This window comes from Podarcis vaucheri (genome assembly GCF_965113315.1).
Source record: "Podarcis vaucheri genome assembly, chromosome: 4".
Taxonomy (NCBI): domain Eukaryota; kingdom Metazoa; phylum Chordata; class Lepidosauria; order Squamata; family Lacertidae; genus Podarcis; species Podarcis vaucheri.
This window is the reverse complement of record NC_138762.1, coordinates 6,222,019-6,247,009: the sequence shown is the minus strand read 5'-3', so window position 1 is coordinate 6,247,009 and position 24,991 is coordinate 6,222,019. Positions and strand designations below refer to the sequence as shown.

Here is a 24,991-nt window from a genome sequence, read left to right as displayed (position 1 = left end):
AGATCAATAAAGATCAGGCTTACGAGCTGCTTTGCTTCTCAGAATTCTCTGGTTGGCCTCTGTTATTTTCTCCTACTGATGGAGAACCTACAAAGGACTCCATAAGGGCTCTTGTGTAGCATAAGGGCAGATTTTCGTTTATTACAATTGCTTGCATCTGACCGTGGAAGTCGAGCTGAGCCATCAGGGATAGTAGACAAGGGTGAAAATAGGCTTTCTTTCTTTCTTTCTTTCTTTCTTTCTTTCTTTCTTTCTTTCTCTTTCCCTCAGGTCAGGCTGGGAGCCTCAATGCCTCTGAAGGCGTCACACAGGGCAAAAAACCTGCCTAGCCTGTCTCTCCCCCAATATAGCTACAATTCTGCTTTCCTGTGGACCAGATCCGTGAGGCCTTGTCATCTGGGCAGCTCAGGACCTCCAGATAGATTGCCCAGGCTTGGACCCCTGTATGGGCAATCTATCCAGAAGATATTTGTATTTCGAGGAGTTAGCGATCTAACTCGGTTGCCCTCTTCCTGCCCCCTTGTTCCTTTTCCCTTTATTTTTAAAACTCTTTGATGGCCGCCTTTAATGTCCTAGTCCTAATCTGTTGGAAGGAAGTGAATATTGGCGGGTACATTCTTTTGATGCCGGACATTGTTTGAAGAAAGTGAGGCATTGGGAGAGGGTGGGTAATAAATAATTTGCACGTAGCTAGTAGCACATAGCCAGTCAGGCAAGCTACGCAGACTAACAGGCTATCTTGCTAGAAATCAGATGATCGATCGAGGGTCGTGCAAACCAAAGGCTACCTGGGGGAGTCACTTTGCCGCGTCTTGAGGGCTTCCAAGTGGCAGATCGAAGTGCTTGCGTGGTAATGTATATAATGCTTTAATCTTTAATCTTCTCACTCACTTGTGTTTTGTATTGCCTCTGAATCTCATTTGAGAAGAACCATCTGGCATTTGGCAAGAGAGCCCCAGAGTTGTTACTTTGGTGCTGCTAAAAACAACACAGGAGGCAGCAGTTATGAGTTACCGGTCTCTGCAGCCACAGCAGGCGCTGTGATTCTCCACTGGTTTGACTTCACTCCTGGAGGCTGTGGGAATGTTCAGGGAGGCAGGAGAGGATACATTGTTTATTAATATCCTTCCTAACTTAGAATCATAGAATCATAGAGTTGGAAGAGACCACAAGGGCCATCAAGTCCAACCCCCTGCCAAGCAGGAAACTTGCACTAGCAAGTTCCTTTATTTAGCAGAGTTTGCATTCCCCCTTTTTACATGCACAGCAGATAGCTGGTTGCAGGCTCGTGTGAGCCTCCCACTATTGTACAATTCAATCTAAGATAGAATGAATTGTACATGCCTGGTAAGTTCCCTTGAATCCCTCTCAAAAGAATAAAGACGCCACAATCTTATTCAAAGTCAATAAAAGAAGTGTACTCACATCAGTTCACAGTTGGATTCCTGAAGGCAGACTTAGTTACAAATATGTACATGTGGATCTACGCCATATGGGGGAATAATCTGCTAGCTGAGAGCTGGCAGAGCAGTCCTAGCTAGAAGCTGGTCGAGTGAAGAAGAAGTGAAAAAGAGAGAGGTGTGCTGCGTGACTCATCCTTTTGTTACCTGGACAGGTTAGGTCACGCCCACCTTCTATCACATGCAAAAGGAAGGATGCTCCAGCCAGAAGGAACAAGGAAGTTTTGACTGGCTGGACCAAACACCCCCTTGCATGTCACCTCTAGGAAAACAAGGAAAGTTGTATCTGACTGCTCCTTTGGATTACATTCCACAGAGGCCCACTCCATTGTCTCTTGAGACACATGGATGCCAACCGCAAAAAGGTGGTGCAGTGGTTAGCGTGTTGGACTAGGACCTGGGAGACCAGGGTTCAAATCCCTTCTCATCTTGCTTCCTGGGTGTGAAGCTCTTTGTGCCAGCCACTGCCTCTCAGCCTGCCCTCCCTCGCAGGGCTGTAGGGAGGATAAAACAGAGAGGGGCAGAACCACGAAAAGACACCTCAAACTCCTTGGATATAAATGAGGTAAATAAATCGTGAATTTGACAGAATTGTTGTTGAGAGGTCGAAGAGGTTAACAGCTGGCGTACCTTGGCTGAAGCTGGACATCTGCTTCAGGGCACCTCTCTGAGGCTCTTTAGCCAGACAGAGGAGACTTGGGGGGCAGGGAGGTTTAAAGAGGGTCGATTTAAATGACCCCCCCCATGGCTGAACAGGCGGCTGTAAGCATGCAACAGTCCCCATGGCAACTCCTTGCTTGGTGGGTGTTCTCTTCCTGTCAGCCAAGCACTCCATCCTGCCACATTCATCCAGAACGACTCAATAATTTGTAATTTCCCTAGCAACGCCTTAACTACCTTCAGACAATGCGGGGGGAGTTTTCTTCCCTCCTCCCTTAACCTGCCACTCTCCTCCTCCCAAAGGTTTTTGGGTTTGAGACAGGTGAGAAGGTGGGATATTTTGGTCCCTCCCAAGCGGCACCCAACCCAACGCTCCCGAATTCTCAGGTCCTTTTCAGCTTTGATGTCCAATGCGGATATTTCGGTGCCAAAGGGATGATCTCACTTTTCTGATTCCCGTCCAATTTGCTTTCCACCCGGAAGTGTGGGAAGCTGCCTGGTGGCTGGATGGGAGATTCGGAACGGGTTGGGTCTCTCCTAACACGCAGGTTGTGGTATGAAACGTCGACTAACGTTTTATTCTTATTTATTAAATTTGTATACCACCCCCTTCATCCGAAGATCTCAGGGCAGAGATATATTGGCCTAATATACTGGCACTGTTAACAGGTACAACATAACACCCACGTTTTCTTTTTTTAAAAACCACTCTTTTAGCAAAGTGGCACATACACATTGAACCATAGGTGCTGTTTCCCTGGTGACCTGGGAGTCCAAGCACCCACAGAATTCCCCACGAAGGGGCTAGGCACCCACAAATCTTGGCACCAGGGCCATACATGCTACAAGACACCCATGGCCCCGGGCACCCACAGTCGCAGGGCCAAGTTGGCCCTCCTTCATTGAACATAAGAGTCTGCCAGATGAGGGCAATGGCAAGAGCAACTCTTGCCTCCAGCAACCAGCGTTCAGAAGCCTTGCTGCCTGACCCCCAGTGCCGGATTTACATAGAAGATAAACAAGCTATAGCTTAGGGCCTGACTCACTTGGAGTTCCCCCCAAAAAATTAAAGGAGAAAAAACTGGATGTACATTTCCAAAATTTAAGATAAAAAACAAATAAGATAAAACCTACATACAGCAACACAGGGTGAGCTCCCGTTGCTCGGTCCCTGCTCCAGCCAACCTAGCACATCAAAGTGCAAGTAGATAAATAGGTACCACTCCAGCGGGAAGGTAAACGGCGTTTCCATGCGCTGCTCTGGTTCGCCAGCAGCGGCTTAGTCATGCTGGCCACATGACCCGGAAGCTGTATGCTGGCTCCCTCGGCCAGTAAAGCGAGATGAGCGCTGCAACCCCTGAGTCGGCCATGACTGGACCTAATGGTCAGGGGTCCCTTTACCTTTACCTTTACCTACAGCAACAGTGTTTTGCATTGTGTAGGCTCCTATGATGCAAGTCATGGGCCCTGCCTGCTCGCCTGCTCCCTAAAATATCACTGGTTTGCTCGTTTCTATATATAGGGTGCCTACATTCTGCATGGACTGGTTGCAAGGCAACCTGTACAAAAGGCTTGAGATACTTATGAGGTCCATAAATTACCATCTAGCATATATTCAACACAAAAACCATTGACCATATCTTGCTGACAAAGGGCAGCGGGACATATAAAGGACACCATTACTTTCAGTAGCTTAGGGCCTCATCAAACCTACCATATTTTTCGCTCTATAGGACGCACTCTTTCCCCTCCAAAAATGATGGGGAAATTTGTGTGCGTCCTATGGAGCGAATGCAGGCTTTCGCTGAAGCCTGGAGAGCGAGAGGGGTCAGTGCACAGCGATCCCTTTCGCTCCCCGGGCTTCAGGTAGCTATCTGCAAGCCTTCGGAGCGTGGCGGGAGTTCCCTCCGGGCTCTGAAGGCTTGCGGATAGCAGCCTGCAGCCTGAAGCCCGGGGAGCGAAAGCCAACTCCCGCTGTGCTCCCCGAATTTCAGGCAGCTATCCACAAGCCTTCGGGCTCCAAAGGCGTGTGAATAGCAGCCTGTTCTGGGGAGCGGGGTCGGGGGAAGCCCGGGCTTCCCGCGTCCCAGCCCCGCGGCTAAAAACGAAGCCAAGACAGCGAGCAGGATCCATCCCGCTCGCTGTCTTGGCTTCTGCCAAAGCCGCACACAGCCTCTCCCGGCTGGAGAGGTTGCACGCAACTAAAGAGGAAGCCCCGACCCTACCACTGACATGGAAGAGACCACAATGCTAGATGTTCCCCAACTTTTTCTGGCAACTGCACACTTGGTTCAATAAACATATCCTACCCTATCAAAGTAATTTTAATTTGTTTTAGCATTTTAACTTTTGTATGTTTTAAAGTATGGCTGTGGTTTTTCTTCTTCACAGTTTTATTGTTTTATCTTTCAAAAAAATTGCTTGGAGGTGTTGTTGCTGTAGTTTTTATAATCAAGCAAGTGGCACATAAATTTTCATGAAATAAATCAGAATAGCTGTTCAGGAATATAATAACATAATAAAATTCAAAACAGTAACAATTAATTGCACCTTTATTCAAAACCCGATTTGTAGATTTAAGTTCTCAGAAAAACTAACTTGGATAAATAAATTTATGCTCTGATCTGATCTTGTAGCTTTTTTTTTAAAAAAGGGTATATGCAGCAAAGAGTATTGCATGAAAAATATTTTTACACTTCTTGCGTAATTTATAGCCTGAAACATTCATATAAAACTACTTACAGAACCTTCATCTGTACAGAGATGTACAGTAACTAATTTATACAACATTGAGCAAAGGCAACAGCTTTGAAAGTAAGAAGAGCAGTAAAAGTTTAAATAAGCGAGATGTTTTGCTCTGGGCTCTTGCCTGGTGAATGGAAAATAATTGATCAATGCACTTGGAGGAAGCCATTTCCAGTGCCCCCCCCCCCGCTGCCTCCTTGCCTCTAAGGCAGGCATAGGCAAACTCAGTCCTCCAGATGTTTTGGGACTACAACTCCCAGCACCCCTAGCTAACAGGACCAGTGGTCAGGGATGATGGGAACTGTAGCCCCAAAACAGCTGGAGGGTCGAGTTTGCCTATGCCTGCTCTAAGGGCCCCCCAGGTGATGCCACTGTACCCCCAGGGGGTGGGATTTCTGAGCAACTGCAGAGGCTTTGTGGAAACCGAGCTCTTCCAGTTTGATCATGGCATACCCAACCAGCAAAGTGACCAGGGTTGCGGTGACCGGTTGAGGCAGCCACTGGTTCCTCATTTGTCTCTCCTTAAGCACCATCTTAAAAAGCAGAGACATCACCTTGCCAGAAACGTTCATATAGTTTAAGCTCTGGTTTTCCCTGTAGTGATGTTTGGAAGTGGGAGCTGGACCATAAAGAAGGCTGATCGCCGAAGAATTGATGCTTTTGAATTCTGGTGCTGGAGAAGACTCTGGAGAGTCCCATGGACTGCAAGAGGATCAAACCTCTCCATTCTGAAGGAAATCAGCCCTGAGTGCTCACTGGAAGGACAGATCCTGAAGCTGAGGCTCCAAGACTTTGGCCACCTCATGAGAAGAGAAGACTCCCTGGAAAAGACCCTGATGTTGGGAAAGACAAGGAGAAGGGGACGACAGAGGATGAGATGGCTGAACAGTGTTCTTGAAGCTACCAGCATGAGTTTGACCAAACTGCGGGAGGCAGTGGAAGACAGGAGTGCCTGGCGTGCTCTGGCCCATGTGGTCCTGACTAAACAACAACAACAAAGCATCATTTCCTCTCATGACTCTTCAGACTGGTGATAAATGAGAGGGGAAGGGCGGCCAGGGAGCCTGTGACTTCATACAATGACATGGAAAGCTTGGTCTCTTCCTGGCTTCCCAGAACTGGGTGCTTGCGGTGACCCCACATACTGTAAAAAGGGAGATACAGAGCCTTTGCCTGACACAGGAGATCAGGAAGGGTCTTCACAACGCACCCCCACACCCCAAAACCCCAATGGCTCCCAGACCAGCTTGGATCCGATTTGAAAACGTAAGGAACCCAAAGGCAGGCAGGCCTCCAGACCCTCCAACATTTCTCCGATGAAAACAGGGCCATTCTATTCTGCACTAGAAAGCTTCTCCCATGTTTGTATATACAGTGGTGCCCCACAAGACGAATGCCTCACAAGACGGAAAACTCACTAGACGAAAGAGTTTTCCGTTTTGGAGGTGCTTCGCAAAACGAATTTCCTATGGGCTTGCTTCGCAAGACAACAATGTCTTGCGAGTTCCTGCGGGTTTTTTTCCTCCCCCCCCTTTTCTAAGCCGCTTATCAGCTGATCCGATCAGCCGATAAGCCGCTAAGAGCTGCTAAAAGCCGCTAATAGCGCTAATCCTTCAATGGGCTTGCTTCACAAGACGAAAAAACCACTAGACGAAGAGACTCTCAGAACGGATTCTTTTCGTCTTGCGAGGCACCACTGTACAAATGTTTTATTGAATTTTCTGTCTTACATTTTAGAACAGGCATCCCCAAACTCGGCGCTCCCGATGTTTGGGGACTACAACTCCCATCATCCCTAGCTAACAGGACCAGTGGTCAGGGATGATGGGAATTGTATTCCCAAAAGATCTGGAGGGCTGAGTTTGGGGGTGCCTGTTTTAGAATATTCATTTAAACATCCAGAAAAAATCAAAGACTTCCCTTCTTCTCTTTCCATGGTTCGTTTTACATAACATAAATTCCTGCGTATTTTACAGAAACTACACCATTCAGTATTCCATTATTACACCCATCACAACTTATTTACACCGTTGAATTTATCTCAATGCTGCCAGCATTTTCAGCTGCGCACAGTTACTTCCCATACATTTTCCAATCTTCTCTAAACTTACGTTCTTTTATTCTATATGTTAGGTCTGCGAGTTGTGCATACTCTGTCAAAGTTCTTCTTTGGTTGGGACCTCCCTCGTTTTCCATTTTTTAGCTAACAAAAACATGGGCTGCAGTGGTGGCATACATAAATAACCTTTTTTTGACACTTGGGAGTTTCAATCTGAATTATCTGAATTATCCGCAACAGAAAGGACTCTGGGTTTTTTTGGGGGGGAAGTACTTTTAAACATTTTTTCCCAAGTCATTATGGATCATCGCGTTTGATCTCGCTGCACACATAGAAGTCAAGTATACATCAAGATCGGTCACCTTGAGCCAAGGACAACCTTTCCGCCGAACCGGCCTTGGAGGATTGTTGTAAAGGGAAAAAAATGTACGAGGGAAGGGATCGTGTACAACACCTTCCGCAGACAAATGGAATGAAATGAAGGTTGTTTTCTGCTTCTGCTCCAGAGAAGCGGACACGGAGCAATGGATCCAAACTACAAGAAAGAAGATTCCACCTAAACATTAGGAAGAACTTCCTGACAGTAAGAGCTGTTTGACAGTGGAATTTGCTGCCAAGGAGTGTGGTGGTGTCTCCTTCTTTGGAGGTCTTTAAGCAGAGGCTTGACAACCATATGTCAGGAGTGCTCTGATGGTGTTTCCTGCTTGGCAGGGGGTTGGACCTGATGGCCCTTGTGGTCTCTTCCAACTCTATCATTCTATGATTCTATGATTCTATGAAATGTAGCGGTAAGCTGCCTTGAGTGCCTGGCCAGGGGAAAAGGAGGGATATAATAATAATAAATAATAATAATAATAATAATGGAAACTGTGAGAATGAGGAGGAGCATAGCAGAGCGGGACTTACTTCTGAGTAAAAAGGCTTAGGACTGCAGTGTAAGGCTGCACAGTCTTTACCGGGTTACCTGGGAGTAAGCTCCACTTACTTCTGGGTAGACAGTGTCAGGCTCCACTTACAATAAAGGAATAAGCACTCTGTGCATTTCCTAAGAGATGGCTGGCTGTGGAAGCATTGCAATGAGAGGATTTAAAGTGGATTGCTGACGTTTTCCTTCAAAATTATAGGAAGTACTTATTATGTCAGCGTCACCATTTCCTCCATTTGGTGCGGGGATTTTATGTTCAGGATAAACAGGACTCCGGTCTTGCACCTACAAACACACACTTTTCATTGTTCTCTGAGGCACGGAGGGGAGGGGAAAGGAAAAGCGGGACATTCCAGGATCAAATCAGAAACCGGGACGGCTTCCATAATTCCAGGACTGTCCCTGTAAGCTGGACATACAGCAGGCAACTTGGAAGCGTATTCAGCCATACTGGTACGTAGCATAAGACCATGCTAGGATATTTTCAAGGAGGGTCTGATATGGTTTCAATTGGATGTGGGATCGTGTGTCGAAAAATATGTTAGAAAAACAGTTTGGTTTGAAAATACATTAAAAAAAAAGTTAGATATCTGGGAATCTGCTTCACAGTAAGAAATCTCAACTTTTTTGGAAATAATTATGTTAAACTGTGGGAAGAGATTAAGAAAAAGTTGGAGATCTGGGAGAGAGAATGAAGCTCTCCCTTGCTTGGCAAAATCTCAGCCACCAAAATGAATCTACTGCTCAAGATGTTGTGTTTATTCCAATCAATACCAATTATAAATAATTCAGGCTGCTTCAAAGAATGGAAGAAGGATATTTCTAAATTCATCTGGCAGGGGGGAAAGCGAAGAATTAAACATAAAATTATGATAGACATAAATGAAAGAGGAGGCTTTGCCCTGCCAGACCCGCAAATGTATTATGAGGCAGCCTGCTTGTGCTGGTTAAGAGAATGGATTACATTGGATAATGCACACATCCTGGACCTGGAGAGTCATGATTTAAAATCCGGCTGGCATTTGTTGAGATTCGTACATTTCGGGGAGTTAGAGGACCCTTGCAGTCCCTTTCCAACTTCAACTCTATGATTCCAGGAACCTGCTGAATCAGGTCAAAAGTCCATCTGGTCCAGCCTCCTGTACTCACAGTGACGGAGGAGCAAATGCCCACGGGAAACCCGCAAGCAAGTTCTGAGCACAAGAGCAACTCTTCCTTCCTGCAACTTCCTGAAGCTGGTATTCAGAAGCATCTCTGCCTCCAGCTGTGGAGTCAGAGTGTATTCACCATGGCTGGTGGCCAGATAGCTCTCTCCTCCTCCATAATGTTGTCTAATCCTCTCTCAAAGCCATCCAGGGTCATGGCCACCCCAGTCTCCTGTGGGAGGGAGTTCCGCAGTTTAACTATGTGCTGCATGAAAAAGAACTTGTTTTCTCTGCCCAGAACTGTCCAACGTTTAGCTTCCTTTCGGGGGGTACCTGGCTGGCCACTGTGAGAACAGGACGCTGGACTAGATGCGCCTCCTTTGGCCCGATCCATCTTCATAGCTTTTGTGGATTTATGTTCCTAAGTCAAGTGCAGATGCACTAAGACAGCCTTTCTCAACCTGTGGGTCCCCAGATGTGGTTGAACTACAACTCCCATCACCCCTAGCTAGCAAGGCCAGAGCTCAGGGATGATGGGAGCTGTAGTCCAACAACATCTGGAGACCCAGAGGTTGAGAACCACTGCTCTAAGATAACCAGGCAGCCACCCGCACCCACACCTTGCAGCTGCCGAGTCCTGTTCTGAACTGTTGTAAAACCGTGCGGAGGTCAATTACGTTTTTCTAGCATATCATCAACCCAGAAAACAAACATCCTCAGGCTTTTAAATTGGCAGGAGACAGATTACTGTTCAATCAGCAAATACAGCTGATACAAAACAAGGGTGTGGGAGGGGAGCAGGGAGGAACTGGTTCCGGCTCCTGAATGAACCTTGCCTCGTCACCCCAGAGCGCTCCCAGATTCTCGCTGCTTTTGGGTGGATTCGGCGACCGCAAACCAGAAAATTCAGTTTGTGCCATTATTCCCGATTGAGTCACAGAGCTGTAGAGCTGAAAGGGAACTGCGGAGCTGGAATCCTGAGCAGTGCTTCCTGCGTTGCAGGGGGTTGACTAGATGGCCCTTGTGTGCCCCTTTCAGCTCTACAATTCTACAAGTCTAAGGCTGGAAGAGCACCTCTGTTTTCAAGAGCCTGAAATTAAAGTCTGGAGCCTGAAATTATGGTCTGTACCATGGATAGGCGAACTAAGGCCCGGGGGCCGGATCCTGCCCAATCGCCTTCTAAATCCGGCCCACAGGTGGTCCGGGAATCAGTGTATTTTTGCATGAGTAGAATGTGTGCTTTTATTTAAAAATGCACCTCTGGGTTATTTGTGGGGCACAGGGATTCGTTCGTTTTTTTCCCTTCAAAATATAGTCCGGCCCCCCACAAATTCTGAGGGACAGTGGACCGGCCCCCTGCTGAAAAAGTTTGCTGACCCCTGGTCTATGCTATTCTAATGATTGTTGAATATTACATTTTTTTATGTAGGTTGCTTATTTTAAAGTTATGTTTTATTATCACATTTTTGTATTGCATTGATTGTTATAAGATGTGCATTCCTTGTTTCTGTAGCTTGTAAACTGCCTAGAGAATTGCAAGATAGAAAGATGGTACTGTATACAAATTAAAAGTGGTGATGATGATGATGATGATGATGGATGCTCTCGGGCTCTGCACAGCTGAAAGGCAGACTTCAACTTTGCAAGCTAAGGAAATGGATTTTTCTATGGAGGTTTCGTGTGTGTGTGCATGTGCAAGGACAACAAGAAGCCATTCCCCTCAGCTGCCTGCACCTCTGTAAGCTGTGCTCCTCTCCCCGGGGTGAAAATCAAACCCAGGAGTCCTGCTGCCCTGCCTGCTCTTCCCACACTTCTGCATAGCAGAGACTAGATGACCTTTGGTGGCCCCTTCCAATTCTATGATCTGCTGCTAGGACCATCCTCACCGCCCTCCTTCCTTAACAAGAAAAACTTCCTCCTCCTCCTCCTCGATAGGCACCATATTGGCAGAAGGGCTAATTACCGAGGCAGGCGGCAATTCACCACGATCATTAGATCTGCCAAGAAAGCGCATTTGTAACAATCATGTGCAGAAGGAGACGGCTCACATTTCAGTTAGTTATGCCGCAGTAGGACGCCGTTTCACTGAATAGGGGCTGCCTGCAGTTCAAGTCGCAACTGTAGAGATGGGTGGGAACCAAAGGGTCTCCTCCCCTTTGCATCCATCGTGGGTTTGGCAGACCGTTCACACGTACAGCTCACACCTGCAGAGGATTCGCTTTGAGTCCTGGAGGTGTGCACATACAGGTGGAGAACAGCCTTTAAGAAAGGTGTCATGGGTTTTGAAGACACTCAAACTCAGGACAAAAGGGAGAAATGCGCTAGGAGGAAGGCACGCTTGACATACCCTCACCATGATCAACTCCTGCCCAGAAACCAATGTCCCCACTGTGGAAGGACTTGTGGGTCCAAAATTGGCCTCCACAGTCACTTACGGACTCACTGTTAAGACCGTGTTCATGGAAGACAATCTTATTCGGCTATGAGGGATCACCTAAGAAGAAGAGAAGAAGTTGTGTGGGGCAAGAGAAGCTCATAATTACCGCCCAGTCAGGCTGACATCAATACCAGGGAAGATTGTGGAGCAGATCATTAAGCAAACAGTCTGTGAGCACCTAGAAAGGAATGCTGTGATACCAATAGTCAGCATGGATTTCTGAAAAATAAGTCATGTCAGACTAACCTGATCTCATTTTTTGACAGAATTACAAGCCTGGTAGATGAAGGGAACGCAGTGGATGTAGCCTACCTTGATTTCAGCAAGGCATTTGACAAGGTGCCCCATGATATTCTTGTAAAGAAGCTGGTAAAATGCGGTCTTGACTATGCTACCACTCAGTGGATTTGTAACTGGCTGACTGACCGAACCCAAAGGGTGCTCATCAATGGTTCCTCTTCATCCTGGAGAAGAGTGACTAGTGGGGTGCCACAGGGTTCTGTCTTGGGCCCGGTCTTATTCAACATCTTTATCAATGACTTGGATGATGGACTCAAGGGCATCCTGATCAAATTTGCAGATGACACCAAACTGGGAGGGGTGGCTAACACCCCAGAGGACAGGATCACACTTCAAAACGACCTTGACAGATTAGAGAACTGGGCCAAAACAAACAAGATGAATTTTAACAGGGAGAAATGTAAAGTATTGCACTTGGGCAAAAAAAATGAGAGGCACAAATACAAGATGGGGGACACCTGGCTTGAGAGCAGTACATGTGAAAAGGATCTAGGAGTCTTGGTTGACCACAAACTTGACATGAGCCAACAGTGTGACGCGGCAGCTAAAAAAGCCAATGCAATTCTGGGCTGCATCAATAGGAGTATAGCATCTAGATCAAGGGAAGTAATAGTGCCACTGTATTCTGCTCTGGTCAGACCTCACCTGGAGTACTGTGTCCAGTTCTGGGCACCACAATTCAAGAAGGACACTGACAAACTGGAACGTGTCCAGAGGAGGGCAACCAAAATGGTCAAAGGCCTGGAAACGATGCCTTATGAGGAACGGCTAAGGGAGATGGGCATGTTTAGCCTGGAGAAGAGGAGGTTAAGGGGTGATATGATAGCCATGTTCAAAAGATATAAAAGGATGTCACATAGAGGAGGGAGAAAGGTTGTTTTCTGCTGCTCCAGAGAAGCGGACACGGAGCAATGGATCCAAACTACAAGAAAGAAGATTCCACCTAAACATTAGGAAGAACTTCCTGACAGTAAGAGCTGTTCGTCAGTGGAATTTGCTGCCAAGGAGTGTGGTGGAGTCTCCTACTTTGGAGGTCTTTAAGCAGAGGCTTGACAACCGTATGTCAGGAGTGCTCTGATGGTGTTTCCTGCTTGGCAGGGGGTTGGACTCGATGGCCCTTGTGGTCTCTTCCAACTCTAGGATTCTATGATTCTATGATCTACGCCCACAAGGAGGAGACAGTCCATAGATTCCACACCAATCTATGAGGACCAGATGACAATCATGAGCCAGCTGGTCAAGGATGATGCAGCGGTTTTAGGTTTGTTTATTCACTCATTTGCAAGATCTCTTATCCGACCTTTGCCGTAATGTCCCCAGAGTGGGATACCAATATATGATATAAGGATCACAGAATAGTAGAGCTGGGAGGGACCTGAGGGTAATAAAAATGTTCCAACTGTTATGTCCTGAGCTGAATCCTAGAACAATAGGATCCAGAATGCAGCAGTCTGATTGGTCCGCAGGAGCCACCCAATCCAGCTCCAGGTGGAAGTGAATCAGCGACCTGATTGGCCTGCAGGAGCAGCCAATCAGGCTTCTGGAGAAAGTGAATCTGCAACCTGATTGGCCTACAGGAGCAGCCCGGAATTAGCCAATCACGTGGGGCCCATTGTGTAAATAATGTATATATAGCTAGACTTTTGGGGGAAAGTTTGATTCATTGCTACTACAAGCTGAATAAAGAGCATGAAATTCACACTCGACTCCGAGTATATTCCACCAACCGAAACAGAACGGTATAAATTCAGCAAAAGACGCAGGTCTGCCAAAAAGCAAAGCACCCTCCTGGACTTCCACCCTCCACTTTATGGGTCCTAATTTAATCATTCCCTCCCGCATCTTTTTTGATGATCCAAATCTTTTACTTCTCCATTGTCACATCCCTGATACAGCTGTGGGTTTTACTAGGTGGCCAGGACAGATGAAACAGAAGTCAAACTGATCCCCCATTAACCCCGTCATTCTTGCATTGCAGATGTTTGGACCCGTGGGGATCCCGTCCAACCTTGCTATTCTACGATTCCGTGATTCTAACCCAGGGGTCCCCAAACTAAGGGATAAGGCCCGTGGGACTCGTTTATCCGGCCCGCGGCAACCCCTGCCGCCCGCTGCCGCTGCCCGTTCTTATCGGCTCTGCGCTGCGCAGCTGCCCAGTTCCAGGTTGGAGGAGCACCGGAAATAGCTTTTGTGCATGATGCACAAGCATTATTTGCGCATGCGCAAGCATTATTTCCGGTGTCGGAGGAGGCCCGTGCACATGCACGCAAGCTACTTCCAGTGATCCTCCGACCCGGAAGTGCACCGGAAATAACATGTGCGCATGTGCTCCCCTGCGCAATCAGCGCTGGAGACACCGGCCCGAGGCGCGGTAAGTTTGCTGACCCCTGTTCTAACCGGCAATGTCAGGGAATCAGGCAAGGCAAATTCCTGCTTCAGCACAGACGTGTGGAAGCCACACAAACGCCCTTTCCCGAGGGAACGCCCTTTCGGAGTTGCCCCTCTCCTGTGCCACCCATTTCGAACCAGACCTGTGAGCAGCGCTCTTGCCAGCACTGGCAGAGGCACGCTCATCCCTTAATGACTGCAACATCACATGGCAGGGCTGGCAAGCGTCCAGGCCGCTCGCCAAAGACAGAGCATCGCTGTCACCCTACATCGCCCTCAGAGGCAGCACACTCAGTGGAGACTGTTTACATGGACAGCCTGAGTGATGGTGCCAAAGAGGATATGAGCAGAAATCCGGGGAAGGAGCCAAGAAGCAAGTAAGGTCCTCGTCCGTCCTGGAAGAGATGATGATATAGATGGAATGGTTTGCCAAGTGGTCGGCAGCAGGAACCTCTATGCATCTTCCTTCCTTCCTTCCTTCCTTCCTTCCTTCCTTCCTTCCTTCCTTCCTTCCTCCCTCCCCCCCTCCCTCCCTCCCTCCCTCCCTTCCTTCCTTCCTTCCCCTACCTCTTCCCTTTCCTCTCCTTGCAGTTGATCCAGAAGCCGCAGTTCATGCAGAATGCTGCAGTCCAATTGCTGAACAGGTGTGAGGCCTTGCCAGCAAATAACACCTGGGCTCAGAAATCTGCACTGCTTGCCGATTTGCTGCCGGGACAATTTCAGGGTGTTGTTCTGAGCGTGTAAAGCCTTTAGCAGCTCGAGACCAGTTTACCCATGAAATGGACTGACCCCCATATGCACCCCCTCGAACCCTTCAATCGGCAGAACTGGCCCAGCAGCCGCATTTTGTGCCACATTTGTGAAAACGTGACGTTTCGTTCCACTAGGCAGCACCTGCACTTTGGAACTCCCCGCCACTTGAACGCCAGACAGGAGCCTCCACTGCTTTTGGCACCTGCTGAAAACATTTTACCCAGATGCAGAGAAAGCTGATGCAAGCTTTAATCCACTTTTAGTCTATTGGAAGTATTAAACCATTGGATTAGATGGGCCTGATCTAACAGGGCACTTATATGTTCTTAAGACTTTAGTTCTCAACCCCATTTCCTGTGGGGTTACCAATGTCAATAAAGCGCCAAATCCATGTTTGGAATCTAGCTGTATTTAGGAAGTCACCGCAGACCACCCTTACTCAACCTGGTGCCCTCCAATTATCTTGAACTACAACTCCTATCTATCTGCCCCTGGGAGTATGGCCACACTGGAACAGGGCTGATAGGAAATATAGTGCAAAACATGAGGGGGGAGGTTGACTTTCTGCTGTCCATCAGGCAACAGCTTTTCCCACCTGCCCTGCCCCACCCTCCAACCTTAGGAGCCTTTCCCAGACCACAGCTTAGAAAACAGCAGAAGTAGTTCAGGGATATTTTCATAAAATATTTTTATAAGTTGTGTGTCCTTGTTTCTCAATTTGATCCTTTCACATGGTTTTGGATGTTTTGTGGTATTTTATGCACTGCGACGGGCTATTGTTTTTATTGATTATACTTTAGTAATTATTTATAGCAAAGGATAAGTGTACAGTGGTACCTCGGGTTACAGACGCTTCAGGTTACAGGCGCTTCAGGTTACAGACTCCGCTAACCCGGACGTAGTACCTTGGGTTAAGAACTTTGCTTCAGGATGAGAACAGAAATTGTGGGGCGCGGTGGCAGCAGGAGGCTCCATTAGCTAAAGTGGTACCTGAGGTTAAGAACAGTTTCAGGTTAAGAACAGACCGTCAGAACAAATTAAGTTCTTAACCCAAGGTACCACTGTAAACTGCTTAAATATTATTTGCTGATGTCTAATTTTACTGTTGTTGGGACGCGGGTGGCGCTGTGGGTAAAAGCCTCAGCGCCTAGGGCTTGCCAATCGAAAGGTCAGCGGTTCGAATCCCCGCGGCAGGGTGAGCTCCCGTTGCTCGGTCCCAGCGCCTGCCAACCTAGCAGTTCAAAAGCACATCAAAGTGCAAGTAGATAAATAGGGATCGCTTACTGGCGGGAAGGTAAACGGCGTTTCCGTGTGCTGCGCTGGCTCGCCAGATGCAGCTTTGTCATGCTGGCCACGTGACCCGGAAGTGTCTCCGGCCAGCGCTGGCCCCCGGCCTCTTGAGTGAGATGGGCACACAACCCTAGAGTCTGTCAAGACTGGCCCGTACGGGCAGGGGTACCTTTACCTTTACTTAATTTTACTGTTTACTATTACATTCTGATGGATTAAGTTGCTTATTTTAAAGTTAATGTGGCTTTTTGTATTGGGTCAGATTGTTATGAAGAGTGTGACTTTTGCTGTCTATTTTGTTGTTTCTTCAGCTTTGTAAGCTGCCTTGTGCATAGTAATATAGAAGAGTTTGGATTTGATATCCCGCTTTATCACTACCCAAAGGAGTCTCAAAGCGGCTAACATTCTCCTTTCCCTTCCTCCCCCACAACAAACACTCTGTGAGGTGAGTGGGGCTGAGAGACTTCAGAGAAGTGTGACTGGCCCAAGGTCACCCAGCAGCTGCATGTGGAGGAGCGGAGACGCGAACCCGGTTCACCAGATTACGAGTCTACCGCTCCTAACCACTACACTACACTGGTTCTCCATATAGTAAGGCGGCATACAAATTCTAATAATAATAATTTATTTATTTATACATACATACATGCATACATACTCGGCCCATCTGGCTCGGTTTCCCCAGCCTCTCTGGGCGGCTCCCAACAAGAGTATTAAAAACACGATAAAACATCAAACATTTAGAAACTTCCCTAAAAGTGAAATGAAACTTTGGAAGTTTCAGATACAGCAAACCTGGCTGCCGCTCAGAGCGATTTACATCTCTTCTAGGTGGGTGTGGCTTACAGCTAACCTCTAGAACAGTGATGGCCAAACTCGGCCCTCCAGCTGTTTTCGGACTACAACCCCCATCATCCCTAGCTAACAGGACCAGTGGTCAGGGATGATGGGAACTGTAGTCCCAAAACAGCTGGAGGGCCGAGTTTGGCCATCACTGCTCTAGAACAAAAAGAGAAGGTGGTGGTCAGCTGGCCTGCCCCTTTGTCCTTTTGACATGCTCTCGCTCTTTCTGTGCTCCCCTGGCTTGGAAACAAGAAAGAAACTGCTGCTGCAGCAGCAGCAGCAGGGACTCACAATCAGATTATTTCCCATTTAGGCAGGCTGCTAACACATATCAATTAGGGTGTGATTTATCGGAGTGTCACTGACAGTGGATAATTGCATTGAGCTGCAAGCCGAGAGATCTAGCTTCTAGCCAGTGGCTGAAGGGACTAAAGTCATGGGCTGCTGAGAGAAGGAGGGGAAGGGGAAGGGAGAGAGAGAGAGAGAGAGAGAGAGAGAGAGAGAGAGAGAGAGAGAGATCCGTCCCATTAAAGCATGACTTTCCGCTGAGTTTTCGACTGGCGGTCTCCTAAATTAAGGCCCCAAAGTAGGAGGGAAATGACTCCCAAAACCAGATCCATCCTAACCCATGGATGGCTTCCAAAATATGCTCCAGTTGTTGGGGATAGCCAGAGGTAGCAACCTCAAATGTGGTTCCCATCTGCGCCAGGCAGCATGGCCAGCGGTCCAGGGCAATGAGTGTTCTGTTACCTTTGTTTATATCCTGACTTATACTCCCAGACCCGAGGCAGCTTAAAGACATTAAAAACGATGCCGGGAAAATACAAAAAGCTAAAAACAGGGAAGTCATTACAAAGGTGATCAAATTCAAATAGAATTGAAACAATATTAACAACAAATCTATTAAAAGGCAGATAATAAAAGCGTTGCGGTGCTTCTAAGGCCCTTTCCTTAAAACCCAGTCTGCTCTCTCTAAGGTTGTTGTTGGCATACATCTGTCCTGGAATACAGTTGGATGGGCCCAGCCAGATCATCTAGTCTACCCCCCTGCAATGCGGGAATATGCAGCTGCCCCATATGGGGAACAAACCTGCAAACCTTGACGTTATCAGCACCCCGCTGTAAGCAACTGAGCTACCCAGGTCGTTAAGAGACATTGTGTTAATGTGACAATGGAGTGCGCTTCCAGGGGTGAAGTCAGAATAACACCTGGGAGGCAAATGTGGACCTCTAGACCTATGCGGCCCTTTGGATTCTGGCCATGCCCCCCCTCCCAGGGCCCCCCTCTCCATCCTCCCCCCCCCCCCGCTGGATTGATCTGTCTTGGCCAGATTACATCCTTGGACTGCATTGACGCCTCTTGCCTGCCTGTGTGGGGAGAGGAGTCTGTAGTGGGGAGACCTCTGACCTTTGCATGCTTGTGAATGCACTGTATTGTACAAAAGGCAAATAAATCATCATCATCATCATCATAATTTATGCCCCGCCCATCTGGCTAGGTTTCCCCAGCCACTCTGGGAGGCTCCCAACAGAATATTAAAAACACGATCAAACATTAAAAACTTCCCTAAACAGGGCTGCCTTCAGATGTCTTCTAAAAGTCAGATAGTTGTTTCTTTCCTTGACATCTGGTGGGAGGGCGTTCCACAGGGCGGGTGCCACCACCGAGAAGGCCCTCTGCCTGGTTCCCTGTAACCTCACTTCTTGCAGTGAGGGAACCACCAGAAGACCCTCAGAGCTGAACCTCAGTGTCTGGGCAGAACGATGGGGGTGGAGACGCTCCTTCAGGTATACTGGACCGAGGCCGTTTAGGGCTTTCAAGGTCAGCACCAACACTTTGAATTGTGCTCAGAATCGTACTGGGAGTCAATGTAGGCTCTGGTACTGCTGTACCCACTTTCGCCTCTGGCCCTGACTGGCACATGCCCCCTAGAAGATAGCCCATGAGATAATACGGCCCCAGGCCGAAAACATTTCCCTCCAGCTGTACGGTAGGGGTCCAAGGATATCTGGAATTAACCATGCTGGTTCCCCCGTTGTAGAGACTGGATGCCTCTAGAGACTGGACATCCTTTTGTGTTGCTGGATCAATTTCTTTGCAGGAGAGAGGTTGCGGTGGATATTTATCTTTCTAAAATCATTTCTGTTGGGACTTTTGAATGAGCTGGAGATTTAGAACGTTGCAGATCTGGTGCAGAAGGGAAGAAGGGGGAACAGGTTAAACGACAAACCAGGAGGTCCACAGTTCAAATGTCTCCTCTGCCATCGACTCCCTGAATGGCCATCAGAAAGCCTTTTTTTTTTTAAGCTTTGGCAACTCTGAAATATGTGGAAATCATCTGACTGATGAAACAGTTAAATCGGCTATGATTAAGTGGGCACAGGACATTGGTCATAATATTATGTTTGCTGACTGGGAATGGTTGTGGAACACCGGTATAAAATTTACGGCATGTAATGCCTTAAAGGAAAACATTATGAAAATGATCTACAGGTGGTACATGACCCCAGTCAAGCTAGCAAAAATTTATCCCCTGCCTGACAATAAGTGTTGGAAGTGTAAAGAAACCGAAGGTACCTTCTACCACCTTTGGTGGACGTGCCCGAAGATTAAGGCTTTCTGGGAAATGATATATAATGAAATGAAAAAGGTACTTAAATATACTTTTCCTAAGAAACCAGAGGCCTTTCTCTTGGGCATTGTCGGCCAATTGGTGGCAAAGAAAGATAGAACTTTCTTTATGTATGCTACGACAGCGGCAAGAATACTCATTGCAAAGTATTGGAAGACACAAGATCTACCCACCGTGGAAGAATGGCAGTTGAAAGTGATGGACTATATGACACTGGCTGAGATGACTGGCAGAATCCGTGATCAGAGGAAAGAGACAGCGGAAGAGGATTGGGAGAAATTTAGAATCTATCTTAAGAACTATTATAAAATTGAGGAATGCTAAAATGCCGAGGTGTTGAGAGAAAAAGGGATATAGCGACATAAGGTTAAGATAAAGAAAGGACTAAGAGGACATATATTTGATAAAATTGCTTAGAAGCTGCTGAAATAATTTTGTAATTTGGGATGCAGAAAGGGGAGGTATGGGGGAGTCTGAGAAAGGAGGATTATGGAAAAAAGGCTATGAAATTATACATGTTTGTTTGTCTTTTTATTTGTTTGTATTGTCTAAAAAACGTTGTAAAACCAATAAAAAAAATTATTAAAAAAAGAAATCATCTGACTGACCTGCACCCCATTTCTGTAAGGATTACAAGGTACTATACATGAGAAGTCCCGAAAACACAAATGAACCCTGGGGACCTTGATTCTCTTGCAATAAAACAGGGTTTTCTCCATATTCATGAGGACTAGGAAGTTACTTTTGTAAGAGACTGGAGGTCACAAAATCCTTGTGATATGGTGAAGAATAAGGACATCAGCAATTGGACAGGGAGATATTAAGAGTGGCATTTCCACTGGATGTTTGGTCACTAGTCACCCCAGAACACATGCAAGGTGCTCATTCAGCCTTCCCCAAGCTGTTGCCCTCAGGATCTTTTGGACTACAACTCCCATCAGCCCCAGCCAGCACGCTGATGGGAGTTGTAGTCCAAAGCATCTCTCTGGCCTGTGCTAACTGGGACTTCTCTGAGTTGCAGTCCAACTCACCCAGAGGGCACCAGGTTGGGGAAGGTCCTGTTGCTTATTTTCAAGAGCAGAGAACAAGCAGCTCACAGGCTTCTCTGCAAGATTCAATGGGGAACTCCAATTTCTCCTGTCGCAGGAAGAGGCGGCAGCTTCTGCTTCTTCCTGCCAGGGAAAACGAAGAAATTCTGCAATGGTTGTTGCAGAGAAGCAGGGAAACAGGAAATGTGAGATCCTCACGCTCAAACGCTCAGCGTCTGCAAATTTTGCATTTCATTTGCCTCTGCTCTGACCATACTGCTTGCAGTTCCACCCCACCCTCACCAATGTGCATCTGAGGATCACACTTCGCACCTCTGAGGAAGGCCGACTCCGGTCCTTGGCAGTGTGGGAAGTAAAACACAGAGCAGTCAAATACAACATTCGTAGAGTGGACATAAAAAGGGGGTGTCTGGACCAGCCAGTCAGAACTTTCTGTTTCCTCCTGGGCTGGGACAGACCTCCTCTACATGTGACCAGAGGTGGGCGTGAGTTTGAAGAAGAAGAGTTTGGATTTGATATCCCGCCTTTCACTCCCTTTAAGGAGTGACCTCACCTGTACAGGTAACAAAATAGCACAAGGGAGGGTGCCATCTCTCTCACTGACTCCATTGTTTGAAGAAGCAACATCTTCTTACCCTGAGAGGACAAAGGAACTATCTCCTCATGGGACAGATTCCAGGTGTATATACTTTGTAACCTAAGTCTGCCTTCTGGGATCCATCTGTGAACAGAATGTGTGTGAGTAAACTCTTTTATACCAGACTGTGTCGTGTCTAATCTTTTATGAGGGAATAAAGGGGAATTGACCGGGAAACTTATTTTAGAGGCTTAAATAAGCCTGGCAAAGACGTTATCCACTGGTACGAGTTTAAAAGGGGAATGTTACTCTGCTAAATTGTAGAACTTGTTAACACATGTTGGGAAGGATATAATTGAACAATATATCCTCTCCTGCCTCCCTGAACATTCCCACAGGCAGTATGAACATGAGTAGAGCCTTCTGGATCAGCCCAATGGCCCATCTAGGTCAGAATCCTGCTCTCACAGGGGCCAACCAGATGCCCCAATGATAAGCACCCACCTCCACCCCACAGGGTAGCTGGCATGGGGCCCTCAAGACACTGAAGGACTCCAACTCCCATCAGCCCCAGGCAGCAGGGTCAAGGATGATGGGACTTGCAGTCCCATAAGATCCAGAGGGCACCATGTTGGCTTCTTCAGTCACAGGCTATCCAAGGGTGGTTCTGAAGAAAGGGGCAGCTGCATGGCATCACTGCACCTCAAAAGACCGACAAGACTTCACTCAGCAGACAGTTGACCTATGGAACTCCCTCCCACTGGAGGGTGATGGCCACCAACCTGGATGGTTCTAAAAGAGGATCAGACAGATTCATAGAGGAGGAGAGGGCTGTTGAAGGCTACTAGGCAGGACGGCTCTGGGCTGCCTCCACAGTTGGGGGCAGCAATGCTTATGAGACCCAGTTGCTGGAAACCACAGGAAGGGAGAGGGCACATATAATTGGATCTTGATTGCAGGTTTCCCACAACGGGCATCTGGTTGGACACTGTAAGAACAGGAAGCTGGACTAGCTGGGTGTTTGACCTCAGCCAGCAGCTGCCCCTTATGTTTTTTGTAGAATGAATGGTGAATAAAGTCCGGACATCAGCTACTAGTCTGACAACAAAGCAAGCAAATCAGGATGAATACTGAATAAATCAGTCTGGAGTAGCCCTGGGTGTGTTTCATGTGGCAGCAGTGGCGTAGCGTGGGGGGTGCAGGGGGGCCCGGCCGCACCGGGCGCAACATCTGGGGGTTAGGGTTAGGGGGCGCAAATCCACGGGTTAGGGGGTGAAAATCCATGGGTTAGGGGGCGCAAATCCACGGGTTAGGGGGCGCAAATTACTTGCCTTGCCCCAGGTGCTGACAACCCAAGCTACGCCACTGTGTGGCAGACATCAGCAAACCACCCAGGCTCCCTAAAAAAACCCATGAAAGGTCAGAAAGAAACCAGGGTTTAATGCCATCGTTTCTCACTATAGTTATCACACAAGAACATGTTTAAGAAGCCTCAAAGCTTTTCTTTAAATGTCAAGCGCAGGGAGCGATGAGAGATTGGGGAGGGAGGGGGAGGGAGAAGACGAGCTGTAAACCCTTTGACACAGCCACTCTCCTACCCCACCCCCCCAAAAAAATCATGTCCCCGCACCCCTTGATCTGGTCCACAACTCCACACACACAAACCCCAGACCAAAAGGAGTGTCTTTTCAGTAGCCGAGTCCCTTGGAGGTTTGGCGTCTCCAACAGCTTCTAGTATTGCTTAGTACTGCAGTCAGATTATTTATCGATTTATTTTTATTATGCACACCTATTCCCACCCCCAGATTGCAGGCCAGGTTATGACACCAAACGGCATAGACAAGAAACACAGTCATCAGCAAGCTAAACCGCGGAGACCTCTAAAAACCAGCTCGGATCGTGGCATTTCTCTGTTGCTGGCATCTAAAAAACAATGGTGTGGTAAATACCATGATGTGATAACAGGGTGTGGACCATCCAGGTCTCTCTACTGGACTCTCCCTAAACTAAACCACACCCCTTCTTCCCAGGCAGCCCCCCACCCCACCTCATTGGACTGAAGTATGCCTTTTCTGGATGTGTAGAAACCTCTGGCCTTTACATGCGCATAGGAAACTGTGTTTTACAGAGTCAGACCGTCGGCTCACTGAGCTCATATTGCCTAGAGTTTCTCATGCTTGGGTCTCCAGCCAGTGGCATAGCATGGGGGGGAGGCTCCCCTGGGCACAAAATTCTTAGGGGTACAAAATTTCAAAAGACAAAAAAGTAGGAATAAAAAATATTACATCCTCCCCCTCACAGAGAAAATCTCCTGACGATCGCGTGGGCAGATGGAGGCATGAATTTGAGTGACGGCCGCTTTGCTGGGGCACCCTCTGCGCAGGCTTTGGAAAGGTAATCACTCTGAGCAATCTCCCATCCCACTCTCCTCCATGCTCAAAGCTCATGGGGCACCTCGGCCGCCACTCAGGTCAGTCGCTGAGCTATCGCCCCTCCCTTCCACCCTATCGGCAGGCAGCACTGAGGATCCTTGCCTTGCTCCGGGTGCTGGCAACCCACGCTAAGCCACTGTCTCCAGCTGTTTTGGGGCTGCCACTCCCAACATCCCTGGCTAGCTAGCAGGACCAGTGATCAGGGATGATGGGAGCTGGACTTCAAAATCAGTTGGAGTTGGGGAAGCCCTGGTCTACCCTGATTGGCAGTGAAAGTTCCAGGAGTTCAGGCAACATTCTTTGCCAACCCTACCTGGAGATACCGTTGGGGGTTGAACCATGACCTCCTCTGAGCTATGGCCTATCTGTATGGCTGAAATGGCCGCTGAACAAAGATGAGAGCCACAGCTGTCACTCTTCCTACTTTTGCACCCAGCCCCGCCCGCAAGTATGACGAATGTTCCCCACCGGTGATTGACGGTTGCTCATTCATAATGATACACATGTCCGCTTAAGCCTTAAAAAAGCTTTGCCAATCCGGCGCGGTCCAGATTCCAGATATTTCGGACTACGACTTCCAACAGGTTGGACAAAGGCTGCCTTAGAAAACCACAGCGCTGCTTCCTCTTAACCTCGCGCCACGCCAGCGCTGACCGAAAGCACATTGCATGTATACGTTGCAGCAAATGAACATCTCTGCCAGAATCACACCGTCTTGGTCCGGAACGGACGCCGGTCAGGAAATCAGGGAACTGGGAGAAATCCACAGCCAGCAGGGCTTCCGGCCATCAATTCACATCACCCACAGGCTGCTGCTGCAGGCAGAGAGCAGAAGGGATGGCATTTGTGCCAAGATGCTCCAGCGATCAGACCATTTTTCAGAAAACAGAACGGAGCCACTTGCTGCTCCAAAGAGCCTGAGGAGGCACACACGCAATTCTCTCCCCCTCTCCATGCTAACCTCACAACAGCCCTGTGAGGGAGGCTGGGCAGAGAGAGGGGGACAGGCTCAAAGTCACTTGGTAGGCTTCATGCATAGCTGTCAGCTTTTCCCTTTTCTTGTGAGGAATCCTATTTGGAATAAGGGAATTTCCCTTTAAAAAAAGGAAAACATTGACAGCTATGGCTTCATGGCTGAGTGGGGATGAAGAACCCTGGTCTCCCTGGTGCTAGTCAGACACTCTAATGACTGTAACATGCTGGTGTCAGAGCACAGCAACTGAGATGGGACAAATATACACCCCCCTCCCAAAAATAAATAAATAAAACCACAACAACCCACATTAGCAGTCTAA

The 24,991-nt window shown here is 47.8% G+C and overlaps 1 protein-coding gene across 6 annotated transcripts in view; it reads right to left on the bottom strand.

The window, feature by feature from the left end:
• PDE2A (phosphodiesterase 2A) overlaps positions 1–24,991 on the bottom strand; it is a 394,356-nt gene that overhangs the window by 243,615 nt on the left and 125,750 nt on the right. The window lies entirely within an intron of this gene.